The following is a 21,170-nucleotide window of genomic DNA, read 5'->3' as shown; positions in this document are numbered from 1 at the left end:
AACCAAAGAGAAAGACCAAGAGAATCACACTTGGCCCTGAAGTCACTCGCCTCCAGGCTTCACATTACACAGGAGAATAAACCCTTTAGTGTTTTAGCCACTGTGGCTGTTCTCTGTTATAGCAACTGAATGCAATCTCTAATTCCACAAAGGGCTTGAACAACTACCACAAAGAGAAAGGGGCCTATCTGCGTACCCAAACGGGTAAAGTAAGTTATGCCAGGTACATATAAAAACACGGACAGGGTTGAAATAAACTAGGAAAAGAGTGTTGAGTCCCTAACCCTCAATGTTACTGTTTTCTGCAGATAGGGTTTTTAGGAGGTAATTAAAGTTAAATGGAATCATAAGGGTGGGGCCCTAATCTGATAAGACTGTGACTTTATAAGAACAAGAAGAGACCCCAGAGTTCTCTCTCTCTCTCTCTCTCTCTCTCTCTCTCTCCCCCCGCCCCCATCTCCACCATGTAAGGACAGAGCAAGAAGGTGGCTTCTGCAAGCCAGAATGAGAGTCCTCACCAGAAAATAACATGCTGACACCTTGATGTCAGACTTCTAGCCTCCAGTACTGTGAGAAAATTAATTTCTGTGGTTTAACCTCCCCCTGCTCTGAGTCTATGATATTTTGTTATGAAAGCCTGAGCAGGCCAGGACAGATTTATCTGTATTAGTCAGGGTTCTCCAAAGAAACAGAACCCTGACTAATACAATTATTAATAACAGAAATAACGGGTATTTACATTTTGTAAGGAACTTACCATCTAGCAGACACTGTGATAAGCTATCACAACCACCTTTTACTATCCTCATTATAGACATGAGGAAAGAGCTACTTACCCATCACAGAGCTAGTTAGTGGCAGAGTCAGGATTTGAACCCGGGCAGTGTAGCTCCAAGTGTTAACAGCCATTTCTGAGTGATGGGAACCTTTTTTTTTAATTGTGTACTTTTCTGTACTGATCTTTCACATGATATATCACTTCTAGAATCTAGGAAAAATCATAAAGCTCTTTCCACTTTGGGAATGTAAAAAAGAAGAAGAAAGTAACAAAGCATCAGCCTGCTGGGGAGACAGCGCAGTCGGGAGGAAAGGCATTAAAAATCAATAGACATGTGAGCACTGACCTTTAGGTCCAGACCAGAGCAATCAATGTTGCTGATCTAGGGTAAGTGGTGAGCTTCCTGTCCCTGGTCATATGCAAACCGAGGCTTGGCCGCCTCTTGATGTGGGTGATTGTGTGGTTGGACCGCAGGGACATGGCAGCTACTTTTATGCTGAATGTCTGTGTGTCACTAATTTTTGGAAATATGTGGGAGGGCTTACCCTGGAAGGAGAGTATAAGGGACTGACTCTTCATGTTCCCCCCAATATCATATGTTGAAGTTCTGACTCCCTGTGTGGCTGTATATGGAGATGGGCCCCTAAGGAAACCATTAAAGATTGCATTAGTGTCCTTACAAATAGAAGAGACACCAGGGAGCTCTCTCTCTCTCTCTCTCTCTCTCTCTCTCTCTCTCTCTCTCTCTCTCTCTCTCTCTCCACATGCACCAAGGAAGAGCCATGTGAGGGCACAGCAAAAAAGCAGCCACCTGCAAGCAAGGAAGCAGGTCCTCAGCGGAACCGAATCAGCCAGCATCTTGATCTTGGACTTCCAGCCTCCACAACTGTGAGAAATAAATGTCTGTTGTTTAAGCCACTGAGTCTGTGGTATTTTGTTACAGCAGCCCGAGCTAAGACAGAGAGTTCATCAAGTGCTTCTGCTAGATGCAGGGTGTCTAGGCGCGGAAATCCCACCCTTGAAGCGCCAGTCTCCAAGGTCCAGAGGGCAGGCTCATGAGGATCGAGAAGGAGTTGCCCATCTTCTCCCTCCCTGTTGCCTCCAATTTTTCTCAGTTCATGGAACAGATCTCTTCACGGTCGAAGGTCTCAAGTCCAGTACGGAAGGGACATACAGGACGGTAAGTAAAGCACTTGAGATGGTGGCATGCAGTGAGTATAAGAGTGACTTTTTTTTGGGAAAGTTGCTTTCTAGCGCTGATTTACTCTTCCCTGATAATTGTATCCTAATTTTTTATGGGGTATCAGCCTTTCTCTACTCTCAGCTTCTTTCCCAAGGGAGCCCATGAGGCTGTCCCAAGCCAATCCACTATACCCCAGGCCATATGAATTGCTCCAGTCAGAGTATGTAACCCAGTCAGAGCCAATAAGACCCCATGAAACTTTTAATGGGCCTATGGGGGCAAAGATCCAGACATGGAAAAGGGAGGCAGTGCTCTCTGCAGCTACTGTAGATATTGTGTGACCACAACAGGAAACTTGCTGCAGAATGGAGTCAACATACAGGAAATGACCCAAGAGATGAATTGAGTCATTAGAAGTCAGGACGCCTTGATCCAGCTATGCCTGAAAGCCACACATTTTGGTGAAATGAGACAATAGTTCCCTTTTGGTTTCAGCCAGTTAGGATCAGTTTTCTTTCACTTGAAACTGAAAGTCTTGATAGATACACTTCTCTGTGCCTAAAAGTGCAACAAGGACGGTCTGTACAAAGTGCTACGGGAACAGAAGGGAGGCAACTGCTAATTATGTGCCCAGAGGGGTGTGGACGCAGAGTCCAGGGAAGGCTTCACAGAGGAGGGGGTCACATGAACTGGACTTGGAAGGATGAAGAAAAGTTCATCATGTTGACAAGATAGAAGAGGCCATTCCAGAACTTTTCAAACCTGTGGATAAGGAAATTAAGAAATACACTTTTTTTTTTTTTTTTTTTTTTTTTTTGTAAAGACATACACTTCTAAATAACCTGAGGGACAACGAGAAAAATCACAATGGAAAAATTAGGAAACATTTTGAATGCTATAAAAAGTACATATCACAACTTGTGGGTTGCAGCTAAAACAATACCTAGAGGGAAAATTGTAGCCTTAAAAAATCATAAATTAGAAAAGAAGAAAATGCATGTTCCCCACATCCCTCTCAAGAAGTTAGAAAAAGAGCAGCCAGAGAACACAGAAGAAAGTAAAAGAAGGGAAATAAGATGCAAACAGACTGAAAGAGGAAGGAAGCATACCCTGGAGAGGATCAACAGAGCCCCAGTTGGGTCGTTGGTTAGCCAGAGACACGCGGCGTGACTGCATCTCCTGTTCGGGAAATGAGTGCTTGACGTGGGTGGACTGGCTGCAGGGGGCCAGAGAGCAAGAGGGAAGTGAGGCGGCCATAGGCTGCAGGGGAAGGTGGTGCCAGAGCCCAGAGGATGGGACCCCACCCCTTGCACGGTGGAAGCCAGGGAAGGTTCTCTGCAGGGTAGTGGGCCAGGGCCACGCTGGGCCCTCAGAGACCATCTTCAGATGAGGCGCCGTGGCCCAGCTGCCTGGGCTGTTTGAAAAGGAGAAGAAAAGCCACAAGGAGGTCAAGTTCAGTTTTCCAGGAACCAGCCTCTGTCATGGGGCTCACTGCCACCTCAGCTGCCTGCTGCCCACTGCCACCTTGCCACAGCCTCACTTCCCTTTCAGGGAGGTCTCTGAGGAAGCCATCGAGGGTTGGGGGATTGGTGTTTCTCAACCTCAGCACTGTGGACCTTTGGGCTGGATCATTCTTTGCTGTGGGGTTGTCCTGCGCGTGGGAGAATATGGAACAGCAGCCCAGGCCTCTACCCACGAGATGCCAGCAGCACCTCTTCCCAGATGGGACGGCCAACAGTGTCTGCAGACATTGCCAGATATCCCCTGGAGGAGGCCACCAGTTAGTGTTCTGGTAGGAGGAGCACAAGTCCCACGGTCCTGAGTGGGAACCCCAGCCCTTGGGACGGCGTGAGCCCGGGTCAGGCCCTGCCTCTCTGGAGCCTCTATGGCCCCACCCGCCGAATGGGGCTGGGAGACCTACACACAGGTTATAATAACGAGGAGCAAGACATCATGGCACCTGGCAGAGTCAGGGCGCAACAAACAGTAGAGGTTCTGATGACACTCCTCAGTGATAATTATTCCACTGGCTCCCGGGACCAGACCAAAGGGGGGGAAGGCGGGTGGGCTGGGTCCCCAGGATGGCCCCAGTGCAGGGTTGTCATTGCCTTGTCGCTTTCTCTCACCTCCCTACACCCATCCATTGGGAAGTCATGCTGGTTGTACCTTCAAAACCCACCCAGAATCCATGGCCACGACCACCCCCTGCCCCACGCCACCAGCGTCCCTCCCCTGCACAGTTACAGCAGCTGCTAGCGGGTTTCCCCACTTCTACCTCGGGCCCTGAAACCATCCTGTTTCTCCTCCCTGCTGAGGGATCATTTTAAAACAAAAATCACATCCCATAGGATAAACACAGAGCCCTGTGGCCAGCAAGCCGTCCGTGCTTCTCGCCCTCTGGATCTCACTGCCCCAGGCACAGGCACACCATCCCCTTCTCAGGGCTTGGCACTGGCTGTTCCCTCCACCTGGGACACACCCCTTTCCCTTACCCCCCCCCCCACTCATAGCTGCATGGCTCATCTCCTTACTTCATTCAAGCCTGTGTTCACCCTGTCCCTTCCTCAGAGGGCTTTCCCTGACCGCCTCCTACAGCAGCCCTCCCCGCTCCGTCCTCTTACTCTGCTGGCCTGTTCTGGACCACACTCCAGGTCACCCAGTGTCACCCAGTGTGCTGCGTGCACATCCCTTGGCTGTCTGGCCCCCACACTGCAGCTTCATTAGGGAAGGGATTTGTCTGTTCTGTTCGCTGCAGACCTCCAGCCCATAAGGCAGTGCCTGGCACATAGTAGGTGCTCACTAAATAGTTGTTGAATGATTGGATGAGTATTTCGGGGCCCTCTCCACCTTCAGCCCCACTTCTACCTCCACCCCTGCCACCCTCAAATCCGGCTGGTCTATCAGTGACAAGGCCTGTTCAGTCTCAAATGCTGCGTGCGACTCACATGGCTCCAGAGTCCCCTCCCACCTCACCCATCTCACATCACGTGGCCAAGCCAGGTTGGGCTGTTTCCTCCAGGCCTTTGCACCTGCTGGGCCCTCTGCCTGGTGCCTTCTTTCCCCTGCCATCTCCTGAATTAATTCTGGTCCTTCTGGTTTCAACAGAGATGTCACCTTCTGCAGGGTGCTTTCCCGGATGCCCCAAATCTGGGTGAGTTGTCCCTCCTGTGGGTCCACACGTCCCTCATCATGTCACAACCATACTGCATGATGGGTACTTGTAGGCTTGACCCCAAGTTCCATACAGGCAGGGACCTGTCTTGGATCCGCCAGGGCCTACAAATGGGATTTGAGTGAGTCCGTGATGAACAAACACTCTGAATTAGCCTCAGCGGTCACTTCCTGTCCTCCAGGTTCTCCCAGGGCCTGGGCAGGTCCCCTCCTCCTGAATCACTCTGTGGGTGCCAGTCTCCTCTGCTGCCGTCTGAGGAAGGTGTTTCCTTCCTGAGCATGACAGCGCCTTTCAGACTCCTCAAAGGCACCTGGCTGTTTGTTTTATGGGCATTTGGGGAAGAATCTGGCCTCATGGACACACCCAGAACCACCCCCGAAGGACTCACCGTGGGCACATGCTGGCATCTTCTATTCCTTGGAGTGCCCTCTGCACCCTTTGTCTCATTTCTGCCTCCTCAGAGCCCAGTGAGCTGGTCTGGCCAAGACTGACCTCTCCAGGCTGGAGGATGGAGTCCTGTGACCAAGGACAGACCAAGTTCTCCTTGGTGAGTGGGGAGGAAAGACGGCTTCACACACAGGCACGCGTGTCCCAGTTCACAGAGTCCAGACGGTTTCCCAAGGGCCTTTCCCCCACCCCCACCCAACCTCCAAGCATCATAGACCAGGAGCTTGATCAGGTCCCTGTAGCCGACATGTAAATCTTGGTGCCCAGCAGATAGGGTCCTTATCTCTCTAGGGCTACAGTGGGGGACATGTTGGGGGGCACAGATGTGCTTATACAGGCACGTGCAACACACAGATGGGAGCAGCCACAGGTGTCCTGACAGAGCACACGCTAGTATCTTATGTTCCCCAAACTGCCCTAGGAGGCAGATGCATTGTTATCCCCCTCTCACGATGAAGACACTGAAGGACTAAAACTTTCGGTAACTTGTCCATAACTGTGCAAATAAGAAATGAAACTAGGATTCTAACCAGGACGGTTTGGCTCCAGAGCCTGAGCTGTTAAACCACGGCGTCAGGATCTTTCTCACAAATATCCACGCAAGCGCCGTGTGTACATAGGAGCAAAGCTCACATAGGCACATGAAATCACACCCTTGCTCACGCACCCACGTGCACAGACAGCCCAAGCCCACAGACGCAGATTCCTCGTAGCATGAGACTCACCACGCGTGGTTCTACAGACCAGCAAGGACTCAGCCTGCTCACTCACAGACTGGCTTCAATCCACCCACACCCAGCACGCACGGCCCTGCCTGCGTGGGAAGCATGCGACACCCCCAGCAACCCAGGGTCACACCTGGGCAAGTACACACACGCTATCACATGAGCTCACTTGCTTATGAAGAAATATTTATGGAGCACCTACTATGTGCCAGGCATCTAACAGTGAAGAAACAGAGTTCCGACCCTCCCCGTGTGTGTCGTCTAGTGGGGCACATGCATAGACATGCAAGTTCCATGGTCAGATCAGACGGGTACTGGGTACTGAGTTCCTACTATGTGTCAGATGCAGAGCTGACCCCTCCCAGATGTTAGCGGTCTCAGCACCGGCACCCCCTTGAGCACACGCACACGCGTGAGTACGTACCTCCCTCTCGGCAGGAGCCAGGGGCAGGTGGGTCTCGGCAGGGGCTGGATGGGGTACAGGGGACAGAGATCAGTGTTATTTTCAGCATGCCCTGTGGTCTGAGGATTCCCGAGCCTCCGTCCATTCTGCTGGGACAGACCATGATCCAAGATACAAATGCCACACGCATTTGCAGACATGTGAACACCCCACATATGCTCATGAGTGTGCACATGCGTGTGCAAGCCCCCCAGCACTCCCTCAGTCCTTCCAGAGCCTCCCACCCCATCAGGAGCCTCTGTCCTCAAGACCTCAACCCCCTCCTCTTCCCCCATCTTGCTTGTTAGGGAGCCGTGGCCCAGAGACACCTGTGTCTTCCAAGAGTCTGTGCGCTCAGGGAGGAAGGGCTGCAATGACTCGGTTTCCAGGCAGCTGTGGTGAGTTTCTGCAAAGACTCCCTTCCTCAAACAGGCCCTTCTTTACTGAAAGTTCAGGCTGCCGTGGTTTCCCCACATTCACACAGGGGAAAGATCAGACTCACAAAAATATTTACCAAGAGCTGTCCGTCAGTCAATCAACAAGCTTTTACTGACAGCTGCAGCTTTCACACTGGACCGGGCACAGTACAGGGAAAGAGGGGAAGAAATAAACACAGGCCTTGTTCTGCAAAAGGTCAGGGGCCATGAGGGAGCTGTGGTTGGTGGGAGAGGGGGTGGGGTGGGGTGGGGAATGGCAGTGTGCAGGGGCAACTGTATGCACGAAAACCTGGCAGTGGGAAAGCATTTTTGTAGCCCCCAAATCACAACTGGCAGTGTGCTGGTAAGCTCACCATCAAAACCCCCAAAAAACAAAAACCTGATACATGGTGTCTGCTGCTTTCCGTGGTGTCAATATTCCCACCACAGCCAATTCCGAGCTACCAACGTGACGTCACAGAATGCAGAGCTGACAAAAGACGTGCACAGGGGGTTCTTAGGAGCTGCTGTGTGTTGGCCTTAGCTCCCCACTGACCCACCACCTCTTCCCAGGGACACACGGGATGGAGCCAGAGCCTTGGTGCCCAGGGCAGGGCAGGAGCCCCACTGAGAGGGGCCAGGGACGAGAACAAAACCACTTGTTCAGTCTTCAATGCGTGTTCTGAGCTGTCCTTTCATTAACTCAGTACCCACCCTGTGTTGGTCACCCTGAGGTGTCTCAGGCCATCCTTATGTGTGCTGGACACTGGGCACCCCCAGGAGGGGCACCTAACCAAGGCCTGAGTGGACCAGAGATCTTCGTGGAGAAGGTGGCATCTAAGTTGAAACATAATGGAGTGTGGCAGTAAGACTACAAAATAGTTATTTCCAAGCAGAGGAAATCGCATATGCTTAGCGATCTCATGTACTTTTTTGGTTAACACAACAAAAGCATCCTGTTTAACAGACTTCTTAAATGAGCCAGCACTGCGTAAGTACTGTACCCGCCTTCACTCATTGAATCCTCAGATAACCCTATGAGGTATTTAACTATTTTTAATCCCATTGTACAGATGGGACAACTGAGACCAGGAGCAGTTAAGTCAATGGGGCCACAATCACCAGTTTGCTCCGCCCCCCTCCTACCCCACCCCTAAGCATCTGAAGTGGGTGCGGCTTGGGGAAATTTTAGGGGGTACCCAGACACGGCAACCAACTGTAAGTTTAGTTTGGGGTTTAATTAAATGTCAGAGTGTGGGAAGTGATCCGTTCAGCTAAAGCATGCTCCCCCACCCCCTTCACACACAAACAAGGCAAGAATGTTATTCAGTGTGGAAGAGTTCATTCACCAAGATGTCAATCAGACAATCAACAAACACGTGCCGGCATCTTCATGTTTTGGCCCGGCCGGGACTGGGGTGTTTGGAGGGAGACTTTGTTCATCTTTTGTTTTGTTGTTTTTTTCACTGAACACTTCATTTGGGCCAGGCCCTGGGCTGGGTGTGGGGACAGAGTCCCAGAGAGCAGGTTCCAGGCTCTCGGTCTCACGTGGAAAGGTGCTGGCTTGGATAGTAGATGGTCATCACCCCTACCAGTTGGCCATCAGCTGTTACCGGTTAGCCATTAGCCACTGATATAACTGCCGTGGCTGAGCTAGCAAGCGCGGATTGCAGTTAGCAAGTGAGGTTGGTTGGCAGAGAAGCGGATGGCGGGTTGCGGATCGTGTGGCTCCTGCTTCCTGTGTCTCCAACCCAGCCGCCAGCGAGACTATAGTTGTCTGACTCTCCTACCTATGGCTCCGTGGGTCTTCCTTTTTTATTTTTTTTTAAGATTTTATTGGGGAAGGGGAACAGGACTTTATTGGGGAATAGTGTGTACTTCCAGGACTTTTTTCCAAGTCAAGTTGTTGTCCTTTCAATCTTAGTTGTGGAGGGCACAGCTCAGCTCCAGGTCCAGTTGCCATTGCTAGTTGCAGGGGGCACAGCCTACCATCCCTTGCGGGAGTCGAACCGGCAACCTCGTGGTTGAGCGGACACACTCCAACCAACTGAACCATCCGGGAGCTCAACGGCAGCTCAGCTCAAGGTGCCGTGTTCAATCTTAGTTGCAGGGGGCAGAGCCCACCATCCCTTGCGGGACTCGAGGAATTGAACTGGCAACCTTGTGGTTGAGAGCCCACTGGCCCATGTGGGGATCGAACTGGCAGCCTTCGGAGTTAGGAGCACGGAGCTCCAACTGCCTGAGCCACCGGGCGGGCCCGTGGGTGTTCCTTCTTGGCCTCACCATATCCCGCGTCCTTATGCGGGGAGCGGGAGCTGAGACCCCGCATAACACCCTGCATGATACTGGGGATGGGAGACAGAAGAAGAAATAGTTACAGCATGAAGGAGTCTAACAGGAGTCACATGGGTAGTGATTTTATGTATGTTCAAATTAGTCTATTATTAAAAACAAAAAATAAAATTGAATATTACAACAAGTGATAAAGGGATGTGCACAAAAGAGAGAACAGTTCTGCCCTGTGTTTAGGTCAAGTTTCCGAGAAATGCCCATTGTAACTGGGTCTGAAAAGCTGATGTTTCATTAGTGGTTACCAGGGAATGGGGGCGGGGAAGCTGGGGGTGACTGCTATTGGGTTCAAGGTTTTATTTGGCAAAGGGTGGTGATGGGTATGCAACATTTGGAATATACTAAAGCCCACTAAGTTGTACATTTTTCAATGATCAAAATGGAAAGTTTTATATGAATTCTATCTCAATAAAAAAATAAGTTGTTTCAACGAGGAACATTGTGGTTGCAAGTGAGAGCTTTTAAAATGGGTTTATTGGGTCACAAAATGACATTTTTAAATTCAAGAAATAGTTTCAGGCATGGATGAGTCAGGGTTCCCAAATAATTTTTTTTTTTTTCAGGTTGGAAGTCTCCACCTCTGGGATCTGCTTTCTTATGTGTTGACTTCGTTCTTAAACAGGGTGAGTGATACTCAATGGCAGCCGGGGAAGAAAAGGCTCTCAGAAGTCCAGGCTTATAACCCACCAGCTTAGGAAGCACAAAGAAAAGATCTTTTTCCCGGTCTTCCCAAGGATCACACCAGGAAAGGCTCTTATTGGTCAGTTTTAATCACATATCTGTCCCTAAACCAATCACAACATAAACATGGGAAGAAATATTCTGATTGGCCAAGCCTGAGTCATGTGTCCTATTGGAAAGCTGGGAGTGAATTTAGATCATGGAAACAACAGGAACTAAGAGTAGGGAGAGATTGTCTCCAAGGAAGAGCAGGTGCTGTGATCAGAAGAAGAAGGAGTGGATGCTGGGTAGATGTAATCAGAGCCCCTTTGCATGAGGGTGGAGATGCCTGATGGAGAACTGGGGGGGGCATACTTGAGAGAGGGCAGAGCAAGAGTAAAGCCTTGGCGGTTTGCAAATGTGTAGTGTAGTCGGTACATTGGCCACGTCACGGTGTCTCAGGGGACCCGGGAACAATTCTGACATCAATTCCAGTGTGTGTGTGTGTGTGTGTGTGTGTGTGTGTGTGTGTGTACCATGTTTCCCTGAAATAAGACCTACCGGGCAATCAGCTCTAATGCATCTTTGGAGAAAAATTAATATAAGACCTGGTCTTATTTTACTATAATATAAGACTGGGTCTTACCTAATATAAGACCAGGTCTTACATTAATTTTTGCTCCAAAAGATGCATTAGAGCTGATTGTCCGGCTAGGTCTTATTTTCAGGGAAACAGGGTACTTGTGTGTTTCCACACCATCGAGCAGTTTACTCAGTGCTGACCCTATGCACCTGGACACAGGATCGGATCCCACAGGGCTCAGTCCTACAAGCCTCCTCCCCCTACACTTCAGACCCCAGTTGTCGCCTGTGCTTCTGACCAGCCAGCAGTAGATAGAAAGTTCCAGCACCCCCCCTCCTGAAGTTAAATTATTTTCCAGAGCGGCTCACAAACTCAGAGAAACAGTTACTTATTAGATCACCAGTTTATTATGAAAGGATATAGCTCAGGAACAGCCTGATGGCAAGTTATGTGGGAAGGGGCTCCGAGCCTCCGTGCCCTCTCCAGAGTTGACCCACCTCCCAGCACCTCCACACATTCACAACCCAGAATACCCCCAAACCACGTCATTTAGGTTTTTATGGAAGCTTCATTACGTACACACGATTGATTAAATCATTGACCGATGGGGATTGAACTCCAGCCCCTCTCCACTCCCCAGAGGTTGAGGGGTAGGACTGACAGTTTCCCTCTAATCACCGTGGTTGGTTCCCCTGGCAACCAGACCTTATTTTTAGGTGACCTAGGGGCTTCCCAAAGGTCACTTTATTAACAAAACAAAACACACTACAGGTTCTCATCACTTAGGAAATTCCAAGAATTTTAGGAGCTCTGTGCCAGGAACAGGGACAAAACCCAAATATATATTTATTATAAATCACAAATCACAGCCGGTCATGGATTCTAGGGGTCACAAACATCGAATCCAGGGAGCAGTATGGCCTGACAAGGTGAGAACGGAGGGAGCCAGGAGCCAGGTTGCAAAAGGGTTTGCACTCGGGTCTGCAGACCAGAGTCTTCCAAACTTGCGGCCCTCTCACACTCACCAGGGATTTCTTCCATATCTACATTGTTTTCTCCATCATTATTGACTCAAACTTGTTCTTCATATTGACTTATTTGTTTTGCTTGAATAACTTTGTTTTAAAAAGAGACACTGTCGTCATCACGAATGGACAGCCAGCATCCTTTCTCATAAATAGAAAGGACTGGAAAACAAAAACAATGAAACCAAAACGAGGCGTTGGTATTAAATTCTAGCTCCATGGGTATGGCCTGTGGCAGGTTAGTCAGAAGCAGAGAAAGAGAACTGAAAAAGGAACCACCTTCTTTGTTGGATGCCCTTTTGCATCCATGCCCGTGTCACACATGCTCTGATCCACCACATCCACGCGCCACCTGAAGTCATCTTAGGGACCCCAAACGTATGGGAGCCAGGAGGTTCTGGTCTTGGTGGGCAGAGCTTGAGAAGAAAGATGCTATTTGCATAATTCCAGATGTTGAAAAGGAGGCGGCTGACTTGTCTAAACAGAGTTGCTGTAGGTCAGGAGTCCTAGGGTCCGTCCTGCCTGAATCTCCCTAAGGAGGGAGGAGGAAGTGGGCTTCCCGGGGTGATGCCCGCTCTCTAGCCTTAGCGACTGAGACCAGGACCCAGGAGGAGGAGGACTGGGGAGAACACGGAGGGCTCCGCTTTGGATCTAGGGGGTCTGAGATGGGGAGACGTCCATGTGGACATCCATGTATTTGTCCAGAAAGTATTTCTTGAGCACCTACTGTGTACCTTGCACTGTTCTAAGTCCCCAGGATACAGCCGTGAACCAACCAACACAAAAATCTCTGTCCCCATGGGGTCCACCTTCTAGTGGGGGAGGCGTGAAAGACCCAATAAGAAATAAAGGACTTAATAATACTATATGCAATCTCTCGTCATATATGTCACATCAGACAGAGATGTGCACGAGATAGCACATGGGAAATGTCTGGGTAGGAGATGTGGAATTTGACATGGATACATGGGTCTAAAGTTCAGGCAAGACACCTGGGACATGGACTGAGAAGGTATCATTCATTCAGCAAGTGTTGACTGAGCACATTCTACGTGCCAGGTGCTGGGCGACAGTCCCTGCCTCATGGATCTCCAGTCTAGATTTAGGAAAGGTTGTAGTTAACTATGGAAACAGTGAGATTGCCCGTGGGGTGTGGGAGGAAGAGGAGAGAGAGAGAGAGAGAGAGAGAGAGAGAGAGAGAGAGAGGCAGGCCCAAGATGGGCCCCAAGGACCCCCAATGTTTCAGGAAGGGCAGAGGAGAAACCCCAAGGCCAGGTGTCTGGGCAGGAGCCAGCAGGCAACAGGAGAGCCGCAGAGGTCCAAGAACGAGGGAGGGCGGGCTTGTGCTGCAGAAAGAGATGTACTGCAACGGGCCTGGACTTGGAGGCTGGTGTCAGTGAAAGCGGTTTCATGGCAGAAGTGCATGCAGGTTCTGCACAGAGAGGGTTGAGGAGTGGGTGTGCAGGGAGGAAGTGGAGACAGAGAGGAGACAGCTTTCGAGAACTGTGTCTGGGTAGGAAGGAGAGAGGCGGAGAAGTAGGAGGCGGGGTGGAGGAAACCTTTGCTTGTTTGCAGATGGAAGGGAATGGAACAGGTTACCACAGTGATGGGAAGAAGTCTGCAGAAGAAACTGGAACATGGGGGAGGGGGGACTGTCGGTGTTTGGGGTCCAGAGGGAGTGGCGTTAGGAATGCCTGCATAATTTGTGGGGCTGGGTGCATAATAAAATGTCAGGGCTTCTTGTCCCAAAAGTACTAAGAATTCAAGATGGGGACTCTTGATAACCCAGATCAGGAGCGGGCAACTGGCTGACGTGGCCTCCGGTGACCTGGCAGACACACGTGAGGCAGGGACGACCACCACCATGCTCCAGCCCAAGACGCCCTGATGTGAGCTGCTGACCTCCACCCGCCCTTGTGCCTGAGCCGGGCTCCTCCAGGGCCTGAAGGCAGCATGGTTGCTGGGCGAGGGTGGGAAGGGGGAGGTCCAGGGTGCCAGAGGCTAGACAAGCAGGTGGTCAAGACCCCGTCCCAGGGACGCAGACCACGTGGGAGCCGAGGCTGCAAGCCCTGGGTGAATGCGCCATTGTCCCATGGGCTTCCCTGACAACACACAACTCCAAACAGAAGGTTATCGAGAATTTCAAGACAGGGAACTCAGAGCTTCTAATTCCGAGCACTGTGCTACTGCCCTGGTGGCATGTCCCTGAGGCCCCCCCACCCACAGTCACTTTAATGAGATGATGGATGCCGATGGAGGTAGGGAGTGGGCAGCATTTGACAGAATCCTCCAGAAGGGAGACTGAGTGGTCATCAGGATGAAAAGAACGGGGAAGCGGGGAAGGGACTTAAAGAAAAGAAGGCTGGGGTGTGTCCAGAACCTGGAATCAAACGCATGAAAGCGTCTGTGTATTCGTTCCCTACTGCTGCTGTAACAAGGTGCTACAAACAGAGTGGCTCAAGACATGAAAATTTATTATCTTAACAGTGCTGGAGGTCCGAGGTCCGACCTGGGGGTCCCTGAACCAAAAACCAAGGTGTCCGCAGGGATGCCTTCCTTCTGGAGACTGCAGGGGAGGAACTGTCCCCTGATTTTCCAGCTTCGACAGCTCGTGGCCCCTTCTTCCATCGTCAAAGCCAGCAGCATATCACCTTCAGTCTCTCTCTGACTCTAACCCCCCCACACACACACACACCCCTCTCTCACTTAGAAGGACCCTCTTGTGATTATATTGGGCCCACCCAGGTCATCTCTCCAGCGCCAGGTCAGCCGATGAGCCATGTCCACTCCAACCTCAATCCTCCCTTGCAATGGGCCACAACACGTTTGCAGTTTCCTGGGATTAGGATGTGACTCTCTGTGGAGGTCCGTGATTCCACCTACCACAATCTTTCAGGCTGCTTTATGGCGGCAAAAGCAACTCCACAGTGGTTTCAACAAAAGTAGGTTTGTGGTTTATGGAAGATTCCAGAGTTTGATTTGATCACTGAGTGTTGTAATCAAGGACCCAGGTGGTCCCTTTCTTTATCCATTCTGCCATAGTCAGGACATTATCTTTCACCCACATACTGTCTCATGGTCACAAGATGGCTGCCAAACCACCAAAGCAGAAGGAAGGTGGCAAGGGGCTTCTGCTAACGCTGCTCCCTTTGGTGAAAAGGAGAACCGTCAGCTTGCCCTGCAGTTCCATGGCCGGGAGGAAGGACAGACTGACCAGATACAGTGACCAACTCAAGCTGAACTTACCAGCTGGAAAGCAGGAAATGCCAGTTCCCGGATTGGGTGGGGTGTCCGTGTACGTGGTGAGGGATCCGGGATCAGTCTATGGACAGGCTCCAAAATTAGTCTGGGCCAGGGCTGGGGGTCAGCATGTGCCTGGGTCAGTCTACAAATAGGTCCGCAGGGTGGGTCAGGCATCAGCCTGGGGCTTGGGTCAGAGGTCATCCATGGTTGGAGTCAGGTATCCACCTGAAGCTAGGATCAGAAGTCAGATTTCGTGTTTCTCTCTCGCTGCACCTCTGTCTCGCTTATCTTGGTCTCCTTCTCTGGAAAGACCTGTTGGAAGCCCAGCAAGTTGGGTCTATGGGGAGGAGAAAAGCAGAACTGGGCAAGATCCCGTAAGGCGGTATATGGAACAACAGAAGGGAAGAGAAAAAGGGCCGGGGCGGGAGGGAGCAAATAGATATAATGTGTATTTATACGCAGGCTATAAAGCTCTGCAAACACACATAAACACTGGCTCTGCAAAGGGACGTCGACAAGTCAGATGCACAGACAGAAACATGAGTTGGTGGAACGATGCCATGGGGACCATTTGTCTTGGATTTCTGTTGTTCCAGTCTGTCCTTTCTTTTTTCTTTTTGCAGAAAAGTAACATTAAATTTGGAATGTCCTTATTTCTTTTCATTATGTTTTATACCCTCACCTCCACAATACCACGGACCCATTCAGTATAGTGAGAACACTAGCAAACCTTTGGGAAGCATTAACTACGTACAGGACCATTGTACGTCTTACATGTATTAACATATTTAATTCTAACAAGGGCTCCACGCGGTCAGTGGTATTATTACTCCTATTTTACAGATGAGGAAGCAAGCACAGAGAGGTTGCCTGACTGACCCCGCGTCACACAGCTGATCCTTGGAGCACCCTGAGTTCCTAACGTATGTCAGTCAAGCCCTTTTGCCAGGTGCTAGAACTGGTGGGAGAAATGCAAAGATGAAAGAGAGGGTGGGGTCGCACGGCTGGGGTCGCAGGCCTCGTTTTCTGGGCGTGGCACCCTGGAGTTGGACCTGGAGCTGGGGGAGCGGAGGCAGGCGCTGGAGCCAGAGTGAGCCACTAGGGGGCAGCAGTGACCAGGGAGCTGGCCTCCCGCCAATCTGATCCTGCGGGTCCCTGCCTCGCCACTGGTCGTTTTGTCAGTAGACATCCTGGGAAAAGGTGACATTTTGAGGCAGAACTGGCACTGTCTGCTGCTGCCAGATAACTTAAGCAAGTTAATCACAAGAGCAGCTGGCACCACCCGGCCTTCACCCCTGGAGACATCTGCTGCTCACCACCCCCACCCCCCACACCCCCACACCCCCCACACCCCGCTATGGGCTGCTGTAAACGGCTCTCATCCGTCTTTGGTCTGGAAGGAAACTGAGGCCCAGAGTGGTCAAGTACCTCGCCCGAGGTCACACAGCTCTATTGGCAAAGGCAGGTTCAAACAGAGGCAAGACGAGGGTGGAGCCCTCGCTCCTCTGAGTCTCAAGGTTCTCACCTGTAAAAGGTGAAAGTTTAGGGGTCAGGGTGCATCCTGGGCAAGTCCCACACCACGTCTCCGTCTCCTGTGAGGAGCCAGGGAGGTCATGCCTCCCTCGCAATGGGGCCTCAAAAACGTCACGCTGGGTTTTTTGTTTTTAATTAATAAATTTCGTAGGAAAATATCAGAAAGGTTATTCAACAGGATGTTAACGGAGACACATCTTCAGAAACAAACATTCATTGGTGACCGCCCACATGGGGCCAGGTGCTGGGGCGGGGGATGGGATTTCCGGTGGTTTTCACTTTCCTATTTATACCTTTAGGTTTTCTCTGAATCAGAGAAGGCTGGCACGTGCCAATTTAGTAATCAGGAAAGAAGCAATAAGTAGTTTTTTGTTTTTTAAAAATTAAAGAAGACGTACCCACTCACCCCCGCTCCTTAGGAAAACTCTTTGTAAAATCGAAGTCGGGGGTGTGCAGGGCTGGGGCAGGGAAACCCTGACATCAGTGGCTCTGGAGGCCTCCCCGGTCTCCACGCCCAGCCCCCTCGACACTTCTCCCTTCCACTCCGAGCCCCAACTGCTTTCAGGACCTCCGGACTAGAGGCGCTGGGAAAGTCCGCAGACAGCGTCTCTCTACCCACATCCACCACCTACTTCCAGCTCCGGGGTGGGGTGTGGGTGGGGGTGGGGTAGGGGCTGGCCTGAGTTGGGCCCACCTGATCCACCAGAACCCTGCCTCTCATGGCTCTTGGGGCAAACATTTGGTGCAATCCGTTATTCCTCCTCTCTCTTCCTTCCTCTTCCTGGATCTTTTCCCTCTCCCCTCCAGGTTGAGGAAATTCATTAAGTTGTACCTTGAACTAAATTGATCTACTAGCCCTGCTCTGTCCAATACTATAATCTCTAGCCACGAGTGGCTATTGAAATGTAAAGGTGAATTCATTCAGTAAAGTTTGAAAATCATTTCCTCAGTCATACTAGCCACATATCAAGTGCCTAATGGCCACACGTAGCGAGTGGCGGCTGTACTGGGCAGTGGCAAATGTTTCCATCACAGTAAAATGTTCTGTCAGCATGGTCCTAGCCTCATTCATCTTGAAAAACGTCCCTTCGTAAGATTGTTCTTTGAGCCAATGTTCTCTTTCTCTTCTTTTTCTGATTCTTTCCTGCAAATCTCAAAACTGATCCATGCTCATAATTTGAGAAATTTACTTCTAACAGTTGTTTCTCAGGGAGACAAAAACGCAATAATTAACATTTGAATGAATGAATGAGTCGCCCCTAGTCAGGAAGGAGTCGGCATAAACCAACGAGTTCAGGGACAGAGGGAGGCCATGGGCTGGGGGGCTCCCACACCACAGGATTGGGGGGCTCCCACTTCAGGACTAACCAGCTGCAGCGGGAGCCATCAGAGCCTTACAGGCATGTTGGGAGGAAGCCCAGAGGAGTGGCTGGGGCTGAAAATTCTAGATTTCTGTTTGTAGCTTTTCACTCCTGTCACCTGTGCCCCAGCCAGGTTGGAGTAAACCCAAGAGAGGATGAAGGTGATAATAATATGTCGTGCGGGAGACCCTGCTCGCTGCGCCATTTGTCGTGCAGGGAGGCCTGTGGGGTCTCTGGTCCCGCTCCCCATACAAGAACGCAGGACATGGTGAGGCCAAAAAGGAACACCCACAGAGCCATAGGTAGGGGAGTCATACCACTATATTCTCTCTGGCGGCACTATACTCTCACTGGAGGCTGGATCCACACTGTCCGCAAACCGCCATCCACGCTTGCCAGCCCAGCCGCCATCTTCTTGCTAGCCCCATTCTCTCTCTTCTCCCTCCTCTCTCTCTGCTAGCACAGCCACAGCAGTTATATTAGTGGCCAATGGCTCACTGGTTACAGCTGACGGCCAACTAGCCACAGCTGATGGCCATGCAATCACAGTTGGCCATTTACTACCTGAGCCAACACCTTTCTATGTGAGGCCGAGAGCCTGGAAACTTCTTTCTGGGGCTCCGCCCCCACAAATAGAGGCTATTTTCAGGACAACACTACTGTGGGGACAGAGTCCCAGGAGAGCAGTTTCCAGGCTCTCGGCCTCACGTGGGAAGGTGCTGGCTCGGGTAGTAGATGGTCATCAGCTGTGACTAGTTGGCCATCAGCTGTTACCGGTTAGCCATTGGCCACTGATATAACTGCCGTGGCTGAGCTAGCAAGCGCGGATTGCAGTTAGCAAGTGAGGGTGGTTGGCAGAGAAGCGGACGGTGCGTCCCGGATCGTGTGGCTCCTGCTTCTTGTGTCTCCAACCCAGCCGCCAGCCAGAATATACTGGTATGACTCCCCTATCTATGGCTCTGTGGGTGTTCCTTTTTGGCCTCACCATGTCCTGCGTTCTTGTGCGTGGAGCGGGACCAGAGACCCCGCATGACACCCTGCTTGACACTACAATGCAGATTTTATTATCCTTCCCGTTTTACAAATGAGGAAATGAAGGCCCAGGCAGGAGAAAGGGGACACAGAAAACAGGGACGGGGTCTAGGGCTCTACACCCCAAAGACCTTTGGGGTTCCATGCCTAATTTGAGGACCAGTGCCTGGGAGGATGAGGACCAGATTTTAAGGGGATTTTTTAAAGTCTTTTGTCAAAGAAATTCCAAGGAAGGCCCTGGCAGCCAGCCATTCCCTCCTGTAAATCAATTCATGTGGTGGGGAGTCACTTGGCACCTGAGTGAGAAAACCAGCCCTGAGAATTTGCACCACTCCAGTCCCTGGTGTCGTCAGTGGGAAACTTAGTTTTTTCCCCAAGTTTGTGAGGTGAGAGGAAGTCCTATCAGAGGAACACTTCCAGTGGCTCCCTTTTCTCTCGTTGGCTCCTGCTTATGGGCGGTTACGTTTTGGGACCGGGAAGATTGAAGAGAAAATGGTGTCTATCAGACCATATTTCTCAGTGGGTGGGGCTAATGTGCATTTAAGCCAGAATGTTAGTGCCTAACTCCAGCCCCCATTACGCCTGCACCTCCATAAACACCTCCCTTTAGCTCCCCATGTCTCGGACCCTGATTTTCTTCATATCACCCATCAGTGTTGGCAATTTTCCCTTTTATCTGTTTGTCTCCACCACTGAACTGTAAGATCCGGGAGGGAAGGGACCCTGTCTCACTCAGTTTCCTCGGCACCCAGTGGTGCCTGGCATAGTAGGTGTTCAGTAAATATCGGTGGGGTGTGTGGCTTTCCTGCTCTCTAGCTTTTCTGTTTCTGGGAAAGCAAGCACAGTGGCCTTTCTCCAGCTTCCCTGAGCCTGGGAGGGTGGGGTTATATTTGGAGGAGAGATGGGAGGTGTGTCTGTCTAGTTCTCCATTCTAGCTTCCTCAAGGCCCCTTCCACGCCCCCAATTGTGTGCTATGAGCCTCTGCCGAGAACTCTGCTCTCTTTCTCCTAAAATCCAGAGAGAACAATGACTCTGGCCTCGGTTCCATTGGATTTCAATTCAACTGCGTCTCCACCACTCACACAAATGTATTTTCTGTTTGCTGCTTAATTTTTTAACTGGATTTTCTGAGACAGTGCGCAGGCAAAGAGGATGAAAGCTAACATTGGATAGGTCCCATGCTGTCCCTGAGCTGGCATCCCATGGGGGCTGGGAGCTCCAAAGTCAGACCTGGGGTTCAAATCTGGCTCCAGGACTTTCTAGCTGTGTGACCCTAAGCTAAACCTCCACCTCTCTGAGCCTGCTTCCTCATCTGTAAAACTGGAATACTATTTCAACCTGCCTACGAGAGCGGATGTAGTGGGTGGCCCTTAGCATATGGCTTGGCCCTAGTTATTTTAAATTATTGTATTTTCTTATAGAAACTCTTGGAGGCAAAAAGTCCAGAGGGCTAGTTCAGGCTCTGCCATTCACTGTTGACCTTCGCAAGTCCTTTTTGCCCATCTGTACACCGTGTGTGTGTGGGAGGGGGGGTGAAGGGAGGTGACTTGGGCCACTAAAGCGATAGATTTGTGCTCAGCACAAAGGCGGCACCTCTAACAAACATCAAGCTGCATGTAAGGTAGTGAGCTCCCCGTCACCTCCAGTGTGGTATAGAATGCCAGAGCAGGAAGGCACCCCAAACAGCCAGGCCCCTCATTTTGCAAGTGTGACAGTCAGGGCATCTACTCAGAGAAACAGAGTGAACACAAACGTGGGAGTATAAGATTCCCTGCCTACCTGTCTGAGGCCCACACATCACCCCATCTGCAGCCTGGGTTTGGCGACAGGCCTGCCACTAACTAGCTTAGTGTGACTTTGGCAAAGTGTCACAGTTGCTGCCAATGCCCCTGGAAGTGGTCCTTCACCAGTAAGAGATGGGAGTTGGTGGACAAACACCCCAGCTCCCCCCTACTTTGGCAGGGACACCTCTAGACATACACCGTGCCTGGCTTTCCAAAGCTCCCCACGGGATTAAGCAGAATTGTCCACACTGCTGGTAACACCTTTAATGTCCCCTGCCTCACAGCCCCATTCCCCAAGCAGGGTTTCCTGGAATCCCATCTTAAGTCAACGAATTGCACTTGAATCCCTGTCTGGGGGGAACCCAAGCAAGTTACTTAACCTCTTGGACCTCTTGGGGGGGGTCAATGAGTTAACAGAGATACAACACTCATCAGCA

General features: G+C 50.8%; 1 long non-coding RNA gene across 1 annotated transcript; it reads left to right on the top strand.

Annotated features, from left to right (window-relative positions):
* Positions 1-4,995: 4,995 nt before the first annotated feature.
* Positions 4,996-7,349, top strand: LOC141569434 (uncharacterized). Its single transcript, XR_012493046.1, has 3 exons — positions 4,996-5,112; positions 5,595-5,680; positions 7,056-7,349. It is a non-coding gene; the product is annotated as an uncharacterized LOC141569434 (long non-coding RNA).
* The last annotated feature ends 13,821 nt before the right edge of the window (positions 7,350-21,170 follow it).

The sequence above is a fragment of the Rhinolophus sinicus genome, linkage group LG18, assembly GCF_036562045.2.
Source record: "Rhinolophus sinicus isolate RSC01 linkage group LG18, ASM3656204v1, whole genome shotgun sequence".
Taxonomy (NCBI): domain Eukaryota; kingdom Metazoa; phylum Chordata; class Mammalia; order Chiroptera; family Rhinolophidae; genus Rhinolophus; species Rhinolophus sinicus.
This window is presented reverse-complemented; position numbering and strand designations above follow the sequence as displayed.